The sequence below is a fragment of the Vicugna pacos genome, chromosome 13 (assembly GCF_048564905.1).
Source record: "Vicugna pacos chromosome 13, VicPac4, whole genome shotgun sequence".
Lineage (NCBI taxonomy): Eukaryota > Metazoa > Chordata > Mammalia > Artiodactyla > Camelidae > Vicugna > Vicugna pacos.
In genome coordinates this window covers 43409840-43429074 of record NC_132999.1, presented here as the reverse complement: position 1 = coordinate 43429074, position 19235 = coordinate 43409840, and the positions used below count along the sequence as shown (strand labels likewise).

At 47.5% G+C, this 19235-nt stretch overlaps 1 long non-coding RNA gene across 1 annotated transcript; it reads right to left on the bottom strand.

Moving 5' to 3' along the window:
- Nucleotides 1-1641: 1641 nt before the first annotated feature.
- Nucleotides 1642-10830, bottom strand: LOC140700721 (uncharacterized). The gene is made up of 2 exons (XR_012079303.1): nt 10718-10830; nt 1642-6939 (listed from the first exon to the last, which is right to left on the bottom strand). It is a non-coding gene; the product is annotated as an uncharacterized lncRNA (long non-coding RNA).
- Nucleotides 10831-19235: the final 8405 nt, after the last annotated feature.

The window sequence follows — 19235 nt, the reverse complement described above, 5'->3', positions numbered from 1 at the left end:
AGGGCAACGGCGCATTCCTCCCCAAAGGCAGAGGGAGCTACCTTGTTTTCCATTTTCTAATTGAGACACTACTCCCACTCATGTCTGTTAGTTAACATTCTCTCTGTATAATTATTGTATGTATCAGGTGTTCATATTTTGTGAGGCTGTAAAGTGGATGGGACTTTGAAAGGAAACTGAAATTTATTGAGTATTTTATAGTGTGTAGTCTCCTTTTTACATACATGATCTCACTTATTCCATCCTCATAGCAACCCATTAAGATCAAATTAATACGCCCATTTTACAAAAGAGGAAACGGGCTCAGAGAATTGTGTGACTTGGAGCTGGAATTTGAGTCCAGGTCAGTCTGATCAAAACCCCATATTACTGCAACTTCATCATCATCCTAAATGTGAACAATTAGGGTTAACATGGATGAGTTTTAATAGGGGATGCTCCAGAGGTAAATGATATCAATGGCTTAAACAAGACCATTCCCTGGACCTTAGGGTACCAGTCACTCTGGCCCCAAAGTCATGATGTGACCCTCTCAGCAGAGCAGTGAACTGAGTGAGAAGTTTGGAAAGGAAGGATCAGTCTTTTGCATTGTTTGTGGGGAAGGCCACTGAACAAAGAGAATAAATAGCTTCTAGAACAGTCTTTCATTCACAGTAGGCACTTAATAAATAAGGAGTTGAAAACCACAGGGCCGTATAGGTACTATATAAGTGAGTGAAGCAGGCTAGAATGTGTAGGTAGCTACACATTTAGGCTTTGGTGGGTGCCCAGTACATCTACAGACCAGAGCTTATGTCTCAGTTAATGGGGGCACCCATCACTCAGCTGCACCATAGCTCAGTGCTAGCCAACTATTGTATTACCACCCGGGAAGGCAGGCTAACCTTGCTTCATCTTCCAGTTTCTCTAGGGTCCAGAAATCTAGAGTCTTGAGTAATATCTCCAGATTTTTCTTTTTCATGTTGCCTGTCACTAGTCAGAGAGTCTAATTTGCAAACAGACATTAGTTCCTCTCTGACTTTCTTCTCTTTCCCAGCAACTCAGGGATTCAAAATGGCACCCAGAGGGGCCACAAATAGGCAGGGCATTTAGGGAAGAAGGAAAGACAGGCCTATATTCCCGAAGAGACATGTCATTTCTCAGTTGGAGGATATTGTCATAATCTTGGCTCACATGGTAGGCACCAGCTCAGTACAGCTCTTTCTGATACCTCTTTATATTTTGGGGGCTCATAAATGTAGACTTGGGAAGAGAATTGAGCTTACATAGTATGTGTTTCCTGTTATTTCTATAAGCACTGTGTTTTGAGAACATGGTTCTCCGAGGAGAAGGAAAAGGTATGAGTCCATGAAATGTGACAGGTTTGCCAAAAATGCGTGAAGTCAGTTATGGAAGTTGTGAAACTTACATCCTGGTTCTCCTCATGCCACGATGGTATAAACACTGCCAATTTTGCATCAAGATATAAGATAAACATAGCTTTTTCCAGAAAGGTGTCATAATGATTCTGTCTCTCCTGCTTTCCTTTCTACACCTGGATCCCTCCCTTTTCCCTGTTTCCCAAGGTTCAAGCCTAGGGAAGGGGTTTCTGAGCGAAAAGGAAAGTGCAAAGCAAAGACAGGCCACTTTGGAGTCACGTAGTCCTGGTGTGGTAGACTGTTTCATTTTACTGAAATACTCCCTGAAGAAGGAGTGTATCAACTTCCCGGCCCAGTGACTTTGGGCGTTGCCGTGGTACTTGCTTTGGCCGATGCAACTTGAGGGAACTTGACATATTATATATCTGAGCAAAAGCTTTTAAGTGTGTAGTTTGTATCAGCCTTTTGCTCTTCCCCTCTGCCCTAAGGATGGGTGTATTGCACACAGAGGGTGTTTTTTTCGCCCGGGTCCCAGAAGATACATAGAGCAGAGTTGAGTAGAACCACAGCTGTCTGCAGCTGCCAACATGCAACGTGAGTATAAAGTAAACATATGTTGTTTTTGCCTGGAGATTCGGAGTTGTTTGTTATACTTCCAAGTTGACTCATAATCTGGTTTTGCTACTTCTTGGGTGTTGTGATTGTCAGAAAGTTGCTTCACTTATTCAAGCCCCAAATTCACTGATGCTTCCAGGATAGGTCCTGTTTTAGAAACAGGTAATCAAAGAAGAAGACAAGTCCCTGTCATTGGGGGAGGGCTCACTGTAGTGGAGGAGGAGAGAGTGAGTTAAGAGCTGTGTTAGGGGCCAGCACAAGAGTCAGGAGAAGGACCCCTGACTCGGTCAGTGAGATCATGAAAGGTTTCCCGGAAGTACCAGTGCTAAATCTTGAGAAATAAATAAGCCAAGAAAAGGGGTAGGGAGGGAGCAGGGGAGTTTTTCTTGCAAAAGAAACATCACAGGCAGAGTCTCGTGACATTTTCACATGAGGGCTGCTTTGGATGGAGCTGCGACCAGATGGCCTCTGAGACCCTCCTCCCTCCTCGATTTCATCTGTACACTGAACCTCGCTGAGACAGCTCAGACTAACAGCCCAAGTCAGTAGTAGTCCCTGGTTTGTGCCTGAGGCTATGTCTAGACACCTAAATGACTACTGTGAATGGCTCTGCTTTGGAAACTGACCGAGGAGCAAATTGGCAGCTCTCAGGACTGAACAGACAGGCATTAGGCGCCAGGGCAGGAGGTGGAGAGGCTGGAGGCTGGGCTGCTGCGTACTCACCCGGGTCACAAAGAGCGACTGATTCCGAGTGAATAATTTACTTGTGTTTCCACATTCATCAGACCAAATGAAGAGTTCCCTCATCTGAACAGAATGGATCGCCCAAGTTAATCCCAGAGTCTGTCTGAGGGAAGTGAAGCATGGTAGAAAAGTAATATGGCAGGCCTGCTGCTGGGAAATATAGAGTCCAAATGGGAGAGAGATGAGCAAGAGGTGAAATGACAGTCCAGAAGAACAAGGTTCCTAGTGCTAAATCCTGCATTAACTCCACACAGGTTCAAGATATTTCATTACAGTCCTGACTATACTCACTTACACTTTTTTTCTCTATTTCTTTCTCTTTTTATTTTTATTATTATAGCTGAGAGCAAAGGATTTGAGCAGCATTAACCCAGACTCATTTGATTTCTGTCTCTCTCATTCTTGACTAACAACAAGTAACGACACTTGGCTTCCACAGACTGCTTCCCCTGGGTCATGAGTGCCTGCTCTGTGCCAGTCACTGTTCTAGGTGCCGGGAAGACAGCAAGGGTAAAACAGAGTTTCTGCACCCTGGCGCTTGCATGCTTCCAGAAGGTCTTTGGATGCTCTCCTTTTAACTGACACTGATTAACACGCCTACCAAGGCAGCACCCTGAAACCCTGCCCCTGCTCCAAGATTCTCGAGTTTCTCTGTACCAAGTTAGCTCCAGAAATGTTGTCGCATTTCATCCTGACCATAACCCTGTGAGGTAGCTATTACTGATCCCCTCTCAGAGCAAGGACACCAAAACTCATGGTCAAGGGGTTTCCTTGGAGTAAAGCATATAAAAGGCCGACGGAGACCACTGCTGCTCTGGGCTCTTGTGCCTCATACCTCCTTACTTTCCAAACTCCTGCTGCTCTTGGCTGTGAAGCAGAATCTGTGTGGGTCCCCCAGCACACTTCAAAAAGTCCCTCCTTAAATCCTGCCATAGGTAACAATATGGATGATCTTTGAAAACATTGCGCTAAGTGAAATAAACCAGCCACAGAAGGACAAATCCTGCACGATACCACTCATAGGAGATATCTACAGTAGTCAAACTCAGATGTAGAAAGCAGAATGGTGGATCCCAAGGGCTGAGGGAGGCAGGGAATGGGGAATTGCTGTTCAGAGGATGTGAAGTTTTGGTTATGCAAGGCGAACAAGTTCTAGAGGGGTGCTGTGCAGCACTGTGCTTGTCGTTAACAATACTGGACTGCACACTTCAGGTTTATTAAGAGGGACGAGCTCCTGTGATCTGTTTTTATCACGTACACACGGATCCATAAAAGGGTACGTTCTATTCTCCCATGAGGTGGAAATGCGAGCCAAGTAATTAAGACCCAGAGTTCTGAGTGAGTGGGAAGAAGAAGGAGAGGAGGACCACTGGCTTTCTGCTCACCATGTTGTGGGGTGAGGTTACTTATTCAGTCAATCAACAAGTGTTTACTGAACACAGACTCTGGGGCAGGAACTCTCAGAGGCGACAGCAGAGCAGACAGACAAGATCCCTGTTTTCCTGGAGATTAGATTCTAGGGAGAGAGCTAACAAGTAAACGAACATCCAGAAGATGGTTTCAGACTAAGATAAGGGCCCTGAAGGAAACAGACAGTGTGGTATGGCAGTGACTGGGGGCAGGGTTGTAGATATGGTAGCTTCTGTGAGCAGGTGCATTTGTACCGAGATCAGAGGGGTGAGAATAAGTCAATCATGCAGAGCATTCCAGGCAGAGGGAACAGCAGGCGGAGCAGTCTGGAGGGTGGCGAGGTCTGCTGTAACCAGCAAGCAGAAAGGAGCCCAGCGTGGAAGGAGCATTGTGAGCGAGGAGGGTGTGGCGGGATGGGGCTGGAGGAGTGGGCAGGAGTCAGGTCATTCCGGGCCTGTGTGCCACATCAGCATTCTGGGCTTCATTCTAAGAGCTATGGGAAGCTAAGGGAGGATTCTGAGCAGGGGGTGAGGGATAAAACATAAGCCCCTTTTCGCTCTTAAAAAAATATCACTCCAGCTGATGAATGGAGAGTGGACTGTGAGGGGCGGTAGGAGAAGTAAAAAGAGTACTTTGGAAGCTATTGCAAGGAATGATGATGAGGCTGGAGCTCTGGAGGTGGGGGTGGGGAAGGAGGCAGGAGAAAAGATCTGAGATTAATTTTGGAGATGGAAGTGATCAGACTTGCCGATGGATTAGATGTACGAGGTAAGGGAGATCAAAGATCCCTCAGATTTAGGTCTGAGCCATTGAGTAATTGAAGGTGACGTTTTAATGATGTGGAAAACTGGGGGAATAACAGATCTGGGGCTTTCGGGGAATGGAAATCAAGAGGCATTGATTGAATACCCAAGCATAGACAGTCATCTGCCAGTACCTGGAGCTGAGACCAGAGGCTTTGACTGTGTGGCATGTCTGGGTGAGGTGGTCGCTATAAACGTGGTTGGGCATTGTTAGAAATCTACTCTTCTGTGAACAAGAGGGTTTATATAAGGATGGGTGGAGTCCGAAGTAGGTTTCTCATTGTGAAAATGAGATGGTATTTTCCTGACGCAGTCACCATCTCCCCTCACCTTAGCAAGCTGTTTTTCCCCAGAAGGCAGAGGAGTTGTTAAGAGAGGCAAGGCTCTGGAGCCAGGCCCTCTGTCACCCCTATATCTCCTCATTATCAGCCTGTCCCTGGAATCCAGGAGCTGAGACTTACAGGCCACAAAGCAGAAGAAAGTGACACTTGCTGAAGACCGATGCCATTGCTGTCTCCAGCCAGTCCCTCTACTGCCAGGAACAGCTGCGTGTGTGCAGGAGAGGCATTCAGGGAGCTGCGGGCACACCATCCTTGAGATGCCTCTGGACGTGTCACCATCAGGCTGAGGAAGCCGATGGCCCGGCCCAAGGGTTGGTGAACTATAGCCCGTGGGCTCAGTCCAGCTTGTGCCTGTTCTTGTAAGTGAAGTTTTATTGGCCCACAGCCACATCCATTCATTTACACATTGTCTGTGACTGATTTCAAGCCACAACAGCAGAGCTGAATCATTGTGACAGACTATTTGGCCCTCAAAGCTGAAAATATTTTCTATATTACTATATGGCCCTTTATAGAGAAAGTTTGCCAACTCCTGGCCCAACCAGTTAGACTTGGAAGTGTATATGCAGGACTTGGTGGTCATGTCCCTCCACTGTCCCATCCCTGTCCTAGACCAGCTCCCTGGGCAAGGCTTCTTGTCCTTCCAGCAGATCCCAGGTTATAGGAACGACCCTAGGAAACATCTCCAGACCAGGTACCTAGGGGCCAACCACACAGCCTCACAACCTTGAGACTGGAAGATAACTTGGGAACTGAAAGATCCTCTATGATCCAACACTGCTAACCACCAAGTCAGTTTAGTCCTGCTCATCTGCCTCCAGAAGCAAGAGTGTGTCCAGTGCTCTGCCATGATGGTGACTGGGACAAATTCTCAGCTCAGACCTCCCTGTGTGTCTTCCTGCTTTCATTCTCGCTATCCTCTGCCTTGGGTTACTGCTCCCACCAGAGAGAGTTGGGTTGGACTTGTGAGACGACATTTTCCTTCGAGTAGAGCTTTCTGGCTAGACCGAGTCAGAGGCTACTCACAGGTCTGCAGCTCGTCTACCCCTGTGCTCTCCTGCGGTGGCCTCCGTGCGGTCTGGGTGAGGGTGGTCTCATAAGCCCAACATGACAGTTCTCGTAGACAGTCTCCAGAATACTGGGCTAACGGGCATGCCTGTCTGGGGACTGGATGTGCTCTGTAGTTTGATGAATATTGACCTGAGTACTGCTTCCTTCAGGTCGGTTGGAATAATCCCCAGAGCTTCCCATATTCAGAAGTGGGGTCCACAGGGCCTGGCTAGAAAGTATACCTGCCCCATAAACTCAACACCTGTCACCAGCTAAATGTCTACTCCCCAGGGAGCAGTTTCTCATCAGAAGCTGGCTGACCAGGGCAACGTCTTTTATCCAATTTGCTGGGGAGACTGTCCACTCCCTCTCTTGCTTTTCATCAGCAGGGCATTGCTGTCCACAGAATTTCTACCCAAGTCAGCTTCTCCATGAAGCTCACGAGCTAGTCAGAAAGATCTGTCTTCCCCAAAGTCTTCAGTCAAGCATGAAAAATTCAGTCATTTGGCTCATTCAGACTTTCCAGATGCCTGATATTGGGCAGGAGAGGCATGCTGCTGATGGATGGCACTTTTTTACCTTCTGCCCACGTGTTTGACATCGTGCAGATGGAGGCATCTGAAAAAGAAGATTGATTTGTTTTATTAATGAAAAAGCGATGAAATAACACTGGAGAAAGTTTTGAGAAGTCACACATGATCTCCACTGTTCTCATACAACCACCGTCTCCACTTCTGCATATTTCCTTCCTGGTTTGGTTCACCTCAGATGTTATATATAATTGCAAATGCAATGCTCCTACCATTTGGTAATCTGCTTCTTTCATTTATTATTTCATCATACATATGCTTCCTCTGCTTTCACGTTATCTTTGAAATAATTGATCTTGATTTATAGTAGTCCTTTGAAGTGGATATGCCATTTCCTTAGTAAACTGATTAGTGGTCTTTGGGTTAGCCTGCCCCATTCAAAACATTGCTCTGCGACCTTGGGAAAGTTAGCAATTTAACCTCCGGAGACTCAGTTTCTCTATCTATAAAATGAAATCAGTACTAGTCCCTGAGGGATGTTGTCAGGGTTAAAATGAGATAATATGTTTGTATCAGTCAGCATAGGTTATATGTTGCATAACAAACAACCCCAAGTCTCAATGGTTTTAAAAAACAAAGGTTTAGTTCTTCCTCATGTTACATGAGCATCATGGGTTAATTGGTGGCAGGAAGGGTTGTTGTTGGTGTGGCTCTGCTCACTGCTGTTACTTAGGGACTCAGAACCACAAAGCAACAATATGTCACCTGTTTACAACTCTCCTGACAGAATAACATGGCTCCACCCACCAACAAAGGGGAGCAGAAGTACAAACTAACCTCATTAGAAAGGGGAACTAGAGGCATTTGCTGATTTCCACAACACCTGATTGTGGAATTATGTATTATTATGCTTATTTCTACAACATATAATTAAAATGGAACCATACACATTAAGTTCTTAGCGCAGTGTCCCAAGAACACAGGGAGCTCTCATTAACTGCTAGACACTGTCATCAATGTTATTATTACTGTTGTTATTGTTTTCCAACTTTTTTTCCCCAATTAAGGTACTGCTTTGATGAATATCCTTCTGCAGAAGTTTTTTGCTCCTATTGAATAGTTGCCTAAGAATTAATCATCAAAAGTAGCATTAAGTGCCTAAGCTTTCGGATCAGGCAGAGGAGGATTCAGATTCTGGCTCTGAAACTTAATTAATAGGGAACCAATGCCAGAAGGTATAGGAAGTGAGGACTAATGCACTGCTTTGGTTTTGTTGTGTCATCTGATTTAAATTTTTTTTACCCTTAACATAACATCTTCCATTTGTGGTGGTTTAAAAATTTCTAATTTGTATTTTGAGGTAATGAACTTTCTATGTTTTTTTATAGTATGCCACACCTTCTACAACTAGTTTAATTTCCACCTTGTGAGCTAGTGCGTACAAGCTATTCTGTGTGTGATCTTGGCCTTGTTGAATTTTTATTGGTTGAATGTACTTGAGGTCTGCCAGCTGGTGATGTCATTCACAAGAGCTGAGGCCGAATTTAAAGAACTGCTTTTGTGGAGACAAGAGTGATGTGCATACTTTACATAGCAGGTAGTGCCACGGTCTCACCCTAGACCCAGGATCTAGCCTGAGGCCCCAGCTTGCATAGTCTGCCTCAGGGTGGGTGGCTTTGCTTCTGACTTTGGACAAGCTACTTAACAAATATGTGCCCTCATTCATCCCTTGGTAAAATAGACACGGTAACATCTTGACATCTAATAGATGCGATGAGCTTTATTTCCCTTCTCTTGCACTGAGACAAAGTATCTCTATGGCTTTTGCTAAGCACATTCATTTTGGAAAGAGGATGTTTGTAGATTTGCCTATTAAATATTTAGATCAGTGGTTCATAACCCTCAACATCTATCAGAATCACCTGGAGGAACTTAAAAAACACTGATGTCTGGATCCCACCCTGAGGCATTCCGACTTAATTGGGCTGGAGTGTGGCCTGGCCATTGGGAGTTTTAAAAGCTCCCCAGGTGATTCTAATATTCAGCAAAGTTTGAGAACTGTTGACTAGACCAGCGGTTCTCAAACTTGAACGTGCTGCAGAATTCCCCAGAGGGCTTATTAAAACCCAGATTGCAAGGACCCACCTCCAGAATTTCTGATTCAGTGTTTAGTAGATGGGGGCTGGAGCCTGGGAATTTGATTTCCAACAAGTTCTCAGGTGATGCTGATGCTGCTGGTCCAGGGTCCGCTCACTGACAGGCCCTGATGGATGATGCTATCTGCTGTCTGTGCATTTCCCTCCGGTGAGGGGTTTCAAAAGGGGAAATTGGGGCAGGCCTTTTGGAGGCAGGAAAAATAGACAGAATGTCGTCCTTGCATCTTCTACCGACCTGAGGACTGTGGGACTCTTACCTGAGATGCTGTCACTATGGACAGCCTGGTCCACAGCCCTTTTCTTTTCTTTTTAGGAGCTGGCAGCTGGCTAAATTGCTCAGCGCACTTGGCTCAGTGAGCTTGTGCCACCAGCCCTCCTGTGAACTGGAGACATCCGTCTCCCTCCTTCCATTACCTCCATTAGCACGCTTATTTGTGGCAATTCCTCTTCCTGGCTGCTCAGGATATAAAATGCTGACTGTAAAGCCACATTTGCTGTTTGAAAGTTCCAGGACGGAAGGGAGGGAGAGGATGGTCTCTGACCCAGGGGACCAGAGCAGCATGAGGCAGGGGTCAGAAACGTAAGGAGCAGCAGCAGCCCCCTGCCACGGGGCGGGGGGCTGTTGCAGGCAGGTGGGGAGACTGGCCAGAGCCAAAATATTCCCGCGTGAGCTGGCCTGAAGATACCTGAGCAATTTGAGGACAAAGCAGGGGACTTATCTCTCTATTATTATCCAGATAAAGGTAGTTATGAGGAGGTAGGGGGTGTTTGTGTGTTGGGGATGGGGGTTGGCATGTAAAATGTGGAGAAATAATGGAGAAAGAATAGGGATAAAAATATAATATTTTTGCCTATTATCTGACTGGTGTGCTCATGCTGTGGCATGGCTGGGGGATAATTTCACCATCCTGAGTTTACAGAGGGAAATGCTGAGTCCCACGGTCCTTCTGCTTTGGCAGACAAAGGCGTCTCAGAATGAACAATACCAAAGCAATAGTAATAGCTAACCCACGGTACTGACTTGGTGCCAGGCGCTGTGCTGAGCATCTTACGCCATTAGCTCATTTCATCCTCACATCAACCCTAAGAGGTAGGGATGGTTATTTTTCCTGTCGAATAGATAAGGAAATTGAAGCACAGAGAGGTTCACACTTGCTCCAAGTCACACAGCTAATATGAACTCAGGTCCCAGAGTCCATGTTCTTAGCCCTGGAGGGGCTGCTTGTAGAGGATTCTGGCACCAGCTCACGATGTGCGTCCTGAGTCCTTTGGAAATCCGTGATCAGGTGCTGCGGACTGAAAGTACGGATGTAGCTCCTTCCTGGCCCATTATTCAATCAAGTGTGTAGCCTGAATCTCACTCCCTTCCTGGGTTGTTTCTTCTCCTGAAGTTTCCTCACGCAGTGGGGCAGCTGGTGCTCCTTAGGGAAGTGAGCAGAACTTCAGTGCGAGGGGGCAGAGCTTACCTCATTGCCTTCTCATTCTGTGTCCAGTCTCTCCACCCTCTGGATGCCCTCGGGATGCCCCAAGCCCCTGTCATCATGCATCCTCAGACATGTCTCCCGCACCCCTTCCCAAAGCAGCCTCTCCTTCCCCTCTTCCAGGCACGTCATAACACCTTCAAATAAACCCAAGGGTGTATCACTAAGGGAAGAAAACAGTAATTCATCACCCCGTCCCCAATTCCAGCCACCTCTAGCCCTAACTCACTCTGCCTTTCTTCTCTCACGTTCAATTCTTACTTCTTCCATCCTCCAGTCATCGCTCTTTTCTACTTGGAAGATACAGGACAGGAAAAAAAAAAAAAAGGGATAGTTGGTCAAGCCAAGATCTGGTCCAGCTCTGACATTAATCAACCATGAAACTGTTGCTATATCCCACAGTATTGTTAGTGGCAACAAACAATGACTGTGACATCAGACAGACCTGGGTTCAAGTTCTGGCTCTGCTGTTTTGGGACCTGGGGCAAGTGGCTGAATCTCTCCTTGTCTCTGGTCCCTGATCTGCACAGTGGGGCCAATAACTATGATCTCCTGGGTTCTTGGGAGGAACAAGAGACTACACGTCGTGAAGTACTCAGTACAGAGCCTGGCACAGAGAACGAGCTTTCAATTAGTGATAATTATGAGAGCTGTTAATATGATTACTCTCCTCCCTGGCCTCAGTTTCCTCGGGGTTGGACTGCTTGATATCCCAGGGCCCTCGCAGCTCTGACATCCTCTGACTCATTGGCATCCTCCTTGTTTTGGGTTTTTTATTAGATTTCTACAACTGACTCATCTTTCTCCATCTCTCTCCCTTATCATCACCCTCCATGAGAAATGAACCTTCCTGCCCTTTGTGCTCAGGCACTTGCCCCATCATCTCTGCCCGGGGTTGGGGTAGGGGTTGAATAACCCAAGCCAGCCAGCCCCTCTGAGCGCCACCACTGCTCTGAGTCAGATTCCTTTGGATTTATAAGGCACTGGAGGAGTAGGTAGTTGATATGAATAACCATTACATCGGGGAGGGCTTTTTCTTCTCCTTCTGACTGATGACAGCTAAATTACTGCTAAATATAGGCCCTGAATTTGCATGAATCTGCAGCTTGCCACAGCCAGGCTGGGGGTTTTATTGACAGCCGAGGCACTGGAGGCAGGCAGGCACCTGTTCTGATACCCCTCTTCCAGAGGAAGCACGGAGTCAGGCACAGCACACCCCTCTCTCACCTCCTCTCCAAGGCACGCGCACTCTTCTCCCCAAGCCTCCAGGCCTGTCGGTTCCAAGGGAAGAGCCTGGGCTTGGGGTTCGAATGCTAGATCTGCCCTCTAGCTGTGTGATCCTGAGCAAATCACTTAGCCATTCCTCACCCCTCCTCAGCCTCAGTTTCTGCATTGGTGCAATGGGTTAGTAATGGCATAGAATGTCTCATTTCACACACAGAGAAGCTTGGAAACAGGCTATTCTAAGTGTCTATCTTGCCATACTAGCTCATTTGCTGTTTTTGTCCTTAGGTTACTGTTTCAAAATCCCAAGATGCTCTCATCAAACCACATCACAATCAAATTCAAGGCTGGAAAAAAGGGGGCCGGCTTCCTTGTCACTTCCCTTTTCATCAAGGAGCATAATTTTGCACAGACACTCCAAGAAGACTTCCTCGTTGTAGCTCATGTCAATAACAGCAATAATAATAAGGCCCACCACAACAATAGTAACATCTATGGAGCACCATGTACACGGCAGGCTCCTAAATGCTTACATGTGTTAACTCGCTTAATTAAAAAAAAAAAAAACCAAAGTAGTAGGTGCTAAGGTGAAAAGAGGTTAAAAATAAAACTTGCCCAAAGCTCTTCAGTAGATAATTGTCAAAGGTGAGGTTTGAACGCAGAGAGCTTTTCTGTGGAGCTCAGGCCCTGTAACTGGGGTGAATGAAGGTTGTGTCTCTGTTCAGCCGTAGACTCTGACTGGTGGAAGCTGAGATGCTGGGGCTGGAGAAGGGACCTGCCTTCCTGAGCACATTAGGCTTGCCTAAGACAGAAGCCAGACTGGGGTTCTGTAAACTAAGGAAGAAGGAGAAATGGCTTGGGGTGGAGACCTGAGGTGTCCACTGTCCTACCTCACAGGGTTGTTGGAGAAGTAAAAGGCAAGATGCCCCTGTCCTAGTCTGCTCAGGCTGCCATGACCAAATACCATAGACTGAGTTGCTAAAAAAAAAAGCCAGACATTTATTTCTCGCAATTCTGAAGACTGAGAAGTCCAAGGTCAACGTGCCCACAAGGTAGGTTTCTTGTATTGAGTGGTAGGCTCCTGCCTTGCTGTTGTGGGCCCACATGATCTCTTCTTTGTATGCATATGAAGAGAGAGAGAGAAAGCTCTCTGGTGTCTCTTTGTATAAGGGCACTAATGCCATCATAAGGGCCCCACCCTTATGACCTCATCTAATCCTAATTACCTCCCAAAGGTCTCATCTCCAAAGTCCATCACATTGGGGATTAGGGATTCAATATATGAATTTGGGAGGGAACACTATTCAGTCCATGGCAGTCCCTTAGTGCTTTTTTCCGAGTACCTGTCCAGCAAATGAGAGTTACCCTCTCCTTTTCATCCAATCATTGATTCAATTAGTTAGTTTGAACATGTAGTCTGAGACTAACCTTAAGACACTAAACTCTAGCTCGGGAGAGAAGACAAAAAACAGTGAAGCCACGACTCATGATGGCATTTGTTTAAGAGCCGAATGCCCAGGCTTGTTCAGAAATGTACCAGATGGAGCAGCCAATCCAGCTTCTCCTGTCAATCACAGTGGTCAGTCTATTGAACATCCAGATCTATCCTGAGCTGAGATGCAACAGAGCAGACCTCAGTTAACTCAGAGACAGATTTTTGGACATCCTGGGCTAGACTATTTGAGGATAGAAAATCCCAGCTGGCAGAACCAGTTTTGGAGAAAGATGATTTTCTGTGCCTGGGGAAAGCTAGAGTAAATGTGGGTGAGGCTGAGGCTTAAAGCCTCTAAATATCATCAGAAGATATTTAGGGAGGGATCGCAGTGAAGGGGAGACAACGGACAGGGCATCAGGTCCAGCCAGACTGCCTCTTGTGTCTCCGCTGGCAGAGCTGGGGGTGGGCTTATGCTTAAGTGAGGATCAGACAGAGCCGTAGTGAAGTTTAGAAAATACACTAGTAAAGGAGGAGTTTTGGCATTGAGGGTCAGTGGCTTGGGGGTGCCAGTTGCCAGGTGGAGGAAGCCAGAGTGGGAGTAGAAATGCGGGAGTGCCAGCCTCCTGGAGCTGCTGCCACCATCTGAGGGAGAAAGCCAGAGACATGACCAACCAGAGACAGAGTCCAGCTCCTCACCAAGAAAGAGTGTGGCTGTTGTGGTTGTCGGAGTGCCAACGTATGAAAGGCCATGAAACAGATGCCCCTGAGGCATCACTGGAGGAGCCAGGTCAGGACAAGTGACAAGGGGGCAGGGTTGCCCAGGGGTGCAGCTCCCAGACTGACCGGGTCTGAATCCCACCTCTACCACGACTGGCTTGTGATCTTGGACAATGACCGACACCTCTCACCTGGAGGATTGTAGGAGAAGTGTGTGCAAAGTGGCCAGAAGCGTCTGGCATTTAGCAGGAGGGAGACTGTGAGCGTTGTCTTTTTGAAGCTGATGGAGAGGTGGATGGAGACGAGCTGTCTCTGTCCTGTGGGCCTTTCTGCCAATGAGAACAGCTACCCCAGGCTTCCATGATGAAAGGCATCACGCTGGAACAACGTCACCCGGGAGAAGCTCTTTGAACCCCTTCTTGATGGAAGATGAAGCAATGGTCAGCTTCGTCTCTGAGGCAGGCCCTCTAATCCCAACGTCTCATCTGGTTTTCTGCCATCTCCAAGGCCTCTTCAGGGGAGGTCCCAGCCCCTTTGTTCTGCAGGGCTAACCCTGAGAGTGGCCCAATGCCCCCTCTCCCATACGACCTGGACTGACCCTGGGGCTTGGAGTCTAGCGGTGTTTCTCAGGGCTCTGGGCAGCATTCACCCATTCAAGGCCCACCCTTTTGGGCATCCCTGGCCAGTGGCCAGCCCTGACCTCCCATCGAGTCCAATAGCAAGAGATTTTGTCCTGGAAACAGCAGTGAGTTAGAAATAGTTTTGACTGCTCTTTGCAGAGCAAAACCAGAGCCATCCCTGTGGGAGACTGGGGCAGCTTCCTGGCTCTTCTCTGAATAGATCCCTTAGATTCTTCTACTCCCATTTCTAATCCTTCAGAAGACTGGCAGGGGGCTGAGGGTGCTCTTCTTTCTGCCTGGGTCTTCACCTTTCCACCAGGCCAGAGTGAGCCTAGTTTGGTTTTTCTCCTGGAATTCCAGGAAAGACCTGGCTCTGAGTCTCCCTCACCCCTAGTCCCTACCCTGCATTTCACAAACATTTTTTCCTGCTCCTCCTGCCAGAAGCATTTCTTCCTCTTGGACCCTGAACTGTAGATCAGGTCTGCTGGTGCCCTCTTAATTAGAGCTTGGACTCTGTCACCACGGCTGGCTTCCCTTGGCACTAGCTCAGTCTGCAGTTGCTCTGCACCCTTGCTAGCTCTTTATCTTTGTCCCCGGATGTGTCCACCACCTTCCCAGCATGGACAGCAGCCACCCAGTCCCTGCTCATCTGTCTTGGCCTGGGAGCTAAGAGGTTGGAAGCACGTGCTCTGGGACACCATCCCTCATTCCCCTGTGGACTTCAAATTTGGATAGAAAACACTGTGTAGGTGTGCATGTCCAAAGCTTTCTTCAAGTGGTGTATGACTCACTAAAATATTACAACTCAGTGAATGAGAGTCTTTCTGAATACCCCCAATACCATAATACACCTTTGCAGCCAAAGGTAAGGCTGTGTCTTGTTCATCTTTGCATCAACTTTTCCTAGTGTCTGAAACAGAGCAGGTGCTCATTAAATATTCATCAGGAGAATAAATGATCAATGAATGAACAGACTGAGATGTGTATGTCTTGAATCCACTGGGGAAAGAAGGAACATCCTTTCCAAGGCCCCTGTAGATGAACATGCATCCCTGCAGAGACAGTTTCAGCTGCGGGGAGCCCCCTCTTCCATGAGATAACTCACTACCCTGCTTTTCCTGCGTAGAGCTGAGTCCTGTCCTTCTCCAAGCTCTGTCTGCTCATGCTTTGGCCTGGGAGGCTGTCCAGGATTCCTTCCACCTCTTGGGCCCTTCGAGGGACCATCACATCAGAGGTGCAGGCGTCACCTTCTCGGCCTTTGCCAATGCTCCTGATGTTGGCTGCACCCAGTCAGGCCCCTCCCAGGATAAGCAGAGGAGTAATCCTCACCCTCTGGGAGGCGTCAGACAGATCAACGCATGACGAGTCTCTGTTCCCATATGCACCATAATTCTCTTGATACAACAAAGTGTCAGAACAAAAGAGAATTTTAGAGCTCATCTCAACTGATCACCTTAATTTACAGACAAGAAAACTGATGTCCAGGGAAAGGAAATGATGCTCAGGCAACTGGAACCAGAGCCCAGAGCCCTGTGTTCTTCCCTCTGTGCCCTCCAGCATCCTTCCTGCAACACATAGGGTGGCTGGAGTCTTGCATCTCCCGACCAGTTCCAAGCACACGCTCCCGCTGGATTGTCGAATTCTCCTGGATCTCCCAGGGTCTGGGCTCCTTCTTGCTCTGCTGATGTAAAGGAGGTCCCAGGGGTTAACTCTTGGCCCTGTGTGGATGTGCTCTGGGCTGCCAACTTCAGATGCAGCTTAGGGTAGTGTTAAAGGCATAGTTTCTGGAGCCAGACTTCCTGGGGTTCAATCCTGGTTCAGTCATTTCCGAAGCTGTGTGATCTTGTGCAAATTATTTGGCTTGTCTGTGCCTCAGCTTCATCATCTATAAAATGGGATAAAATAGTATCTAACTCATAGGGCTGTTTGAAGCTTAAGTGAGGATGATGTGTTGATCTCAGTGCTGGCGAAGTACTGGCTGTTACGAGCGCTGACTCCCGGCCTGAGTTCCCTGCACTCGCTGGAGCCGGCTCGCCAGTCCCAAGCGCAGATCCTGCAGTGACCTCGGTCAGGCGATCTCCTGGACCACGAAGAAGGGCCCCTGGCATACTCGAAGGGGAGCTCTGCAGGGTTGCCTGCCTCTGAAGAAACCTGGTGCCCAACGCTGCTTCTAACAAACCCGTTCTACAGGCTGCTTTGCTGGGCAGTGGAGTTCCGCAGTCAGAGTCAAAGCAGGCTCTGGGCCCAGCGGCCTGGGTTTGCATTTCAGCACCAGCACTTTCCTGACACCAGACCTGGGCAGGTTGCTTTGCGTCTCTTTAACTCAGTTTTCTTATCCACAAAGGTAGATGATGATACCTGCCTCTGAGCATCGTGTGAGAATTAAATAGGATAACGCAGGTGAAGGACGATGTCTGATGTTCAGTACATCATTGTTAGCGGTGACATTAGCTAATATTTATTGAGCACTTAGTGTATGTCAGGCATTGTTTTAAGTGCTTTTAGAGAGATTAATTCATTTAATCTTTACAACAACCCTATGACATAGATTTGAGTTTTATCCTATTTTGCCAGTGATAAAAACCAAGGCATGGAGAAGGTAAGCAACTTGCTTGAGACTGAGATTTGCAGCCAGGTACTCCGGCTTCAGTGCTCACCCACTTGGTTACCCCTGGACACCATGGGGGCACCACACATGACAGCCATGGCTGCGAGCTTTGTGGCTGGTATTATAATTTGCAATGTGTCTCAGACAGGCATGAGTCTGCCTGGAGCCATCTTTCTCCAGAAAGCCTGGGTCAGCACAGGGATACAGGTTAGCAAGAGTAAGGAGTGGGAGAGGAAATGACCCCTGGTAGAGACTGACTACTAAATTTACCACGTACTAACCACTGACCATATGCCTAGGTTGGCAGCCCAGGGGCTGACCAGCTGCTGATGCCATCTCCTAGGGTGCACCTAGCAAAATCTGCTGCCATGGTTTAGAATAGTTTAATTACAACTGTGGCCGAAATTGTTGTTGGAGGAAAGGGTGGGCAGTGCAGGGGCCAAGACAGGAGAAAGACAGGGTCTTGGTTCTGGTGACATAGCCTGGACTCCCCTGGAACTGACCCCGAGGGCGCATGTGGATTTCCCTGATCCACCTGGGACTAACTCGGCACATCTTGGGCTCCCATCTGTCAGCATTCACAACCAATCTCACATCTTCTGGCCTCTCCTGAAATGAAGTCAATCTATCTTTCTAGCCCTCAGCTTTCTGGGAGCTTGGCCAACCAAGATCTATATCCTGGCTGCTAAACTCACTCTGAGCAGCTCAGAAAACTGCCGGACCACCTTGCACGCATCTAAGTGAGACCTGGTAAAGAAAGCAGGTCCTGTCCTTTGCTATTACTGCCAATCCTATAAGACTTCCACCGTGCTCAGCACAGTCGGTATCAAGGTATCACTGTGCCCAGCACAGAGTAGGTGTTCGATGAATATGTTACTGCTGTTGTAGGATAGAGCTGTTCCTAGGGAAGATGCTGAACACGAGGTCAGATGCCAGGAAGAAACAAAACCTGGTCTGAAATAGGAGTGGTTCATGATGAGGTGGTGGGGGGTGGGGGTGAGCATCCCTCTCAGTCCATCAGACTGGGAGGGATGATCATGTCTCTAAGGGACAGTGCTCAAAACCCTCATCACATTCGACGCTGTGGTCCATACATGTAGTACTCAGCCCTTGAGGGACCTGCTCAGTTTCCTGGCAGCACGTGCTCAGGACTGGAGCATTCTGAACTCCAGGCAAGCAGTGCTCTGTGTTCCAGACAGACTGCCGTCAGCCATCCCGGCAGAGCACTCAGGACCCCAGGAGGCAGCACTGAGCACTGCAGGCATCTGTTGGAGCTGATGACTCCAGGGGGTGGTACCTGGTTTTCCTGAAGGCAGAGTCTAGCACTCCAGGAATCAGTGCCTGCTACTCTGGGTGTTGCTGCAAACACTCCAGGAGGCAGGATTCATGCCTGAGGTATGACTCAGGACTCTGGGAGCTCTGCTCCACACTACAGGGGCAACTGGTCATGGCGACACGTATCTGGGAATTGGGTTTCTGCCTCGAGGCTGAGAGTCAGGGGTCTGGCCAGAACAGAGTAGCCCCCATCCTTGCTGGGGGCTTGGTTGACAAAGGATTTTGGAGGATGGACCTAAACAAGAGCCCAATTGTATGCTCTGGACTAAGGGCCACACCTGAAGAGCCTCACTTTTCAGGGAATAGATCTCCCCTCCTTTATAGTTAGAGTGGAGTCGGCCTGCTGTGGGACAGAGTGATCCTTTTTACTGTATAATTTTTGTACTGGCAGTTTTTCTTCTAGATATATTCTATGCATATATAGATTTTTTTTGCATCAATGATGGAACATTCAGCAACTTGCTTTAAAAAATTAATATATCTATATCTTGGATGCATCTATATCATCAATGTCATCCTTTTTCATGACTGCCTAATTTTCCATTGCATCATGACCTATAATTTATCTAACTAGTTCACTATTGATTGATGTTTAAATTATTTCTGTCTGTTGCTATCACTATCAATCCTATAGTCATACATGTCTTTAGCACACATGGAACATAGCTGAAAGATAGATCCCTTAAAGACAGATTGTTGGGTTAAAATGTATATTTCTTTAGGGAAAGTTACAAGGTTCCATATGTAAGGACTACTGGAAATATTCAAAGAAAACATGGTGAATCTTTAGATATAGCTTATACATGGT